Raw genomic sequence first — 5,794 nt, 5'->3', positions numbered from 1 at the left:
TGGTCAAATTAGGGATGCAAAGCCTGCCTACATTGGCTGCGTTCAGGTGGCATCCAGGTGTTTTGAGAATGTGGGGAGCATGGCCTGAGGTTGCCCACATTGTCCTGGGGTTCCTGTGCAGGTGCAGTGGCTGATGTGTTTGATGTAGTAGTAGATAGTGTCCCTAAATCACTTCTAGCATAGTTAGAAAAAGTGAGGCTACCTTTCAGGCCTGGAAATTTATAACCTCTGAGGGAGACCAGTACTCAACATGAGGCAAACCCAATCAATGCCCATCACATCTTCTTGTTCTTTTCTTTGGGTCTGTTTGAAAAGTAGGATCAATGAATTGCACATGTAGAAGCTCACTGACTTATTTCTTTTCTCTAATGTATGTTCCTTGGACAGAAGTAACATGTGTGGTGGACAATGATGCTGACCAAAAAATGCCAGGTGCAGAAATTGAGACCAAATCCAGAATAATTGTCTATATCTGTGACGGCAAATGCTGATGCCTCATGATAGGAGGGATTGAATACAATGTGTCAGCACAGGTTGGTCCATCAAAGGAAGTCAACGTTATGGGATAACAAATGATTCAGGCTAGTCCCAAATTGGTCTAATTAGCATTGGTGAAGGGAAGTGCATGTCTTCGATCCATTAATGCGTTCCATTCCCACTACCATGACCACTTTGCTCATGAGCCCATTGAACAATCACTGACTGTGGTCACTGGAGAGAGGTGAACTGATAGCTACAGGATTGGGTGTCTTGTCCACTGGTTTATTCAGCACCTTTCCTGCTGCAGAGTGAGGGTCTTTGGGTGAATATACACGTGGGGCATGTTCCTAGAAGCCTGTCCACATACCTTCTCAAACCTCCTTGTTTCTAGTTCTCTTGTCTTGTTCCTTCCAGGTTCATGACCAGCCATTCAAACAGCCACACATTGTTTCTCAGTCTTTTGGTTAAGATCCAGTACAGTATTTGTTCTTATCAGTTCAGACATTAGCCATAGCCCACAGCCCCAGAATCTTATAAGGCTTTACCTTAAGCCATCTTATAAGAATATATATATATTTCCTGAGGTCAAGGATACGCATGTTTTATTTGCTAATGGCTTCTCATAAATAAATGCATGCCTAATTGAATAATAGCTTTTTAAATCTAATACTATACTTAAATTATAGTAATACTATATTATAAACTAATACTATAATTATGTTTCATGATCAATAAAAATTCTTTATGCAATCAGCTTTAATGACTAGGCAAGGTTTCATCCAATGAAGGTAATATTATGTTTTTGTGAACAGGGGTGAGAGAGCCTGTTGGACAATGAGGTGGCCCATGCTACTCTTTATCTCTTCTGAAGCCTTTCTAAATCTATCTGAAAAAACCCAGTATTCTCTACTTGACTCTTCCTAGAAGTCTATTTAATTATTTTTATTGATTGATTTTAGAGAGAGAAACACTGATTTGTTGTTTCACTTATTTATGCATTCATTGATTGATTCTTGTATGTGCCTTGACCAGGTATCGAACCTGTAACCATGGTGTGTCAGGACAATGCTCTAACCAACTGAGCTGTCTGGCCAGGGCAACTCTTGCTATCCATCTTGATGGTCCCAGAAACCAAGGTGGTCTGGAGAAGCAAAGGTTAATTACACTCCACATGTCAGGGCCCTGAACACTAATTCTTCTACTGGTAGGAGCAGAAATTCAATCAACACTCTTTTTCTGTTTTGCTTAGTTGGTTTTGACACTCACCAGGTCCTGGTGACAAGCAGGGTGCAGATACAAATGCAAGAACAACAATGCGTTGATTTCTAAATGCTTCCTGGGTGTTATCTCATTGAATTTCTACCACAACCCTATGAATTGTTACCACCAAGGTGGAGAGTGGTGAAGAACCAAGGGTTCATGTTGCTGATGGAACTTCAGGTTCTGCACAAAGTGGTCTGACTTTTGGATGGCGCAATTCTAGATGTGGTCTCAAGTGATCTCACTCAAATGCAAGCTTGGCAAAGAGGGACATGAATAAAGAACATCAAGACGTGGGGACTATTTTGCTCTTAAAGTGGCAATGAGATGGATACCCCCTCATTGGAAACTAAGCAGCTCCTTGTTTTCCAGAACAAATTGAAAGGCTTTAAATGACTCTATTTTGAGAGACACGCTTCTTAGCAAACTGACAAGGAGAAGTTCTGCCTGACTCCTTCCTCTGACTCTCAGTGCTCAGGTGACCGAGTGTCTTTAATAGGAGAGGAGACAGTCATCTAATTGACTCCCCAGCTTAGTGGACACTCTACATCCCCTGCAAAACACATGCTAACTGATGCTCAAGTTGAATGCTGGTAACTAGCTGACCACTGTCTCCTCCACCTGCTGACTTAGCTGTTATGCTTACCTAGTCAGTTGTGTTAACTCCCAAATGGCTTTATACAGGTTGTACTGTTACTGTAATTAATTAATTTAATTTAATATTATGTGAGCCAATTTTTAAGAGAAAGTGAACACCTGCAACATACAAGGCTCTTTTCTTTGTGCTCAAAATAAAATCGGCGAAGAAAACAAAGATCTCTTTTTTTCCTCTAACTTCTATTCTATGCAAAAAGATGTAATTTACCAAATAGAGTTGTATCTATGACACTGCTGAAAAAGAAAAAAAAAACCAAAGAAACTAAGTTGACTGTGTCTGTGAGACTCAACAAATGTGAATTGCTCAAAAATTTTGCTTAATTTGGTGTCGTTGAGACAACTGTAAAAAGATTTGAAAAATATTGCAATGATCTGGAAGGATTCCACGCTCAGAGCACTTCACAAGTGTCTTTGGATTCTTGTTCTATTTTAAAGAAGCCAAAACAGGGAATCTATGGATGTGATTTGTATAAGAAAAACAACGAAGCCATCCAGTCAGCCCACCCACACCCAAGAAAGGCTTTGGGCATTCATCAGAAGATGGGAATGGACTTGTACCTGTTTTAAGTTAAAGTGAAGTGTTTAAGGTAAGTATGTCTCTTTCATTTTTCCTTTTTTAAGATTTTATTTATTCATTTTAGAGATGGGGGAGAGAGAGAGGGAGAGAGAGAGAGAGAGAGAGAGAGAGAGAAAGAGAAAGAGAGAGAGAGAGAAGGGAGGGAGGGAGGGAGGGAGGGAGGAGCAAGAAGCATCAACTCCCATATATGCCTTGACCAGGCAAGCCCAGGGTTTCAAACTGGCGACCTCAGAGTTCCAAGTTGATGCTTTATCCACTGCACCACCATAGGTCAGGGTTTTGTTTTTTTTCAAATGGCATTTTTACTGTAAGTGGCCTTTTTGTATTGGAAACTAGCAGCTGGTCCCACCTGGGTTGGATGTCCCTTTCAAGGACCAATGGGATCCAAACCACCAAGGAAGCTCAGTCCTGCATCAAAATTTCTGGGGAGGGATGGGCTTGGGAGTCTGTATATCAACAAGCTTCCTTGGACCAACTGAGAAGGGCAGGCCCCTGAGGACTTGCTGCCACGCAGGGTAAAATCCTCTGTTTTTCTTGGTCTGGTCCTGAGGATCAGGGATCAAGATGCCATTTGGTGGGAAGGCTCCATCCTGATTTTAGAGGTGAAACCTTTTAGGGGTTTTGATTTGAATTGTGTCCTAACGGAGACCTAGTGTCAAAATAAATGAAGTCTATGTGTAATTCTCAGTGCCCAAACTAGGTAAATTGAGGAGATGAACAAAGAACCCTTATCCTGAGCAGTTTATAGTCCTGAGACAAACTCAGCATATGAATCGGTAGGTTATATTGCTAGTGAGCATACAGTATAATTAATAGAAAAATCACGTGCTATTGATCCTTTTGGGTCGTGAGAGTTTCAGGGTGACTGGCTGCTTGTTTTCCTAGGAAGTGGGATTTTCAAGGTTAAAACTCAGATGGTCCAGGGCAAACCAGCACAGTTGGATGTTACAGAGAATTGATTTGCGAGCAAGCACAGCTGAGCGTGGTAGGGGAGAGAGACAATTGAGTGGGTGTTAGAGTCCAGAAGAGTGTTCAGTAGCCAAGGGCTATATGAGGAGACGAGAATTCTGATTTGAGTACACGCATGGCCTCAGAGATCCCCAGCACAATTAGTTTAAATCTAGGTATTTAAAACCCAGTGTGTTCAGTGATTACTTGGCAGGTTGCTTGCAAGTGTGACAGACTGCGTGGTTCTGCGGGCTCGAGGGGTAGCAATCCACACGTGCACCCCCTCTGTGCACAGGCTAATTAGCTCATGTTTGTAGGAGCCACTGAGTGTGTGCAGCCCACTCGAAACCATTATTCGACAGTAAGAGCCAACCCAAGAAAAAAATCACGTTTTTCTGCTCTTCCCAGCCTTATGTCTTCCCAGTTCCTTTGAGATAGTGGAGTTTCTCTCTCTGGACCAGAAGAGGCCAGTGCCTGACACATGTGTGTGCAAGTGGGATTATAAACTAGCCTCAGCCCAGGCTGTGGTAGCAGTCGGTGGTGGTGTTCCTCCCCCCCGCCTCTTGTCTGGTTGGCTTGCTTATGAAAATGTGACATACCATCCATGTAGGACCAGGGACCCTAGCATGCTATAGCAATAGATACTGTGTGTCTTTTACTAAAAGACATGCTGACGTGCAGTACAGCAGGAAACACTGAGCAGTCCTCTGTCTGCCCTCAACCCAGGTCGAGTCCCAAAGCTCCAGGTCCAGGCGCAGTGGGATGGGTCTCAGCACAGATGTCTTGTTCTCTCCAGAGCTGCTGCTGGCGGGGGGTGAGGGATGGGGGCTGGCTCCACTCTGCACCTGTTCCCATTCACAGGCAGCTGACAGCTTAGCCAGGCAAATACCCTTGGTGACAGCTGAATGCTCAAAAGCATGTATGTATGTATGTATGTGTGTGTAGTATACATGAAGGTATGGTTGTACATGTGTGTGTGCATTATATGCATGTATGGTTGTGTATGTGTGCATGAGTATGTTGTACACACACGTGTGCATGAGTATGTTGTAGACACACACATGCATGCACGGACACATACATGTATATATGCATGCATGTATGGTTGTGTATGTGTATGTGAGTGTGTATGTTGTATATGTGCATGTGTGGTTGTGTATGATGGTATATATGTATAGAGGAGTGTATGTGTGTGTGTGCATGGTTAGTCTGTGTATCTGTATGGCATGTGGGGGTGCTGCATGTACATGTATGTAGTACATGCCTGCAGCTTTGTGGAAGGATCCTCAGTGTTGATGGTTGAGCTCTGACCCTCAGCTGGTGAACAAGCTTGTCAGCCCCTGGATGTGGGTGCAGACATTCTCCACTCCTTATCCTGGGGAGAGGGTGGGTGACAGTGGTGACTGCCTAGGTTTGGTTCCGTCACCACCCTTCTCCTGGTCAGAGTGTAGTTACAGGAAGAGGGGACTCCAGGCAGGCTGACCACTCACAGTAACCAGCCTCAGCCGTCCTGCCAGCCTGTGATCCTCCTGGATCTGCTCACCTGGCCACCGTGACTAGGCAGCAACTCACAGGTCCCGCCTGTCTCCTGCCTTTGCCGTAGTCCACCCTTGGCTAGAATGTCCTAGATAAGAAAGAAAGCACAGATGCCGATGGGCAGCCTGTCTGGATCACGCGCACCGAGTAGACCCACCCCCTTCCAGAGCTTGTCCGGGTGGATGGAGTGAGGAGTCAGCAAGACTGTCTCCAGACCTTTCACAGAGCCCAGAAGTCAAGGCTGCTCTGCTGGATTGCTGCTAACGAGTTTGGAAAGTTAAGAGTCCTCACTAGCTATTTACTATCTGAGGCGGAGGAAGGGATGGGGTTCTACTA

General features: G+C 44.3%; 1 non-coding gene across 1 annotated transcript; it reads left to right on the top strand.

The window, feature by feature from the left end:
- The first annotated feature begins 924 nt into the window (after positions 1-924).
- On the top strand, positions 925-1,123 carry LOC136396318 (U2 spliceosomal RNA). The gene has a single exon (XR_010749657.1). It is a non-coding gene; the product is annotated as a U2 spliceosomal RNA (small nuclear RNA).
- The last annotated feature ends 4,671 nt before the right edge of the window (positions 1,124-5,794 follow it).

The sequence above is a fragment of the Saccopteryx leptura genome, chromosome 2 (assembly GCF_036850995.1).
Source record: "Saccopteryx leptura isolate mSacLep1 chromosome 2, mSacLep1_pri_phased_curated, whole genome shotgun sequence".
NCBI lineage: Eukaryota > Metazoa > Chordata > Mammalia > Chiroptera > Emballonuridae > Saccopteryx > Saccopteryx leptura.
Note: the sequence above shows the minus strand (reverse complement) of the source record. Positions and strands in the feature narration are given on the sequence as shown.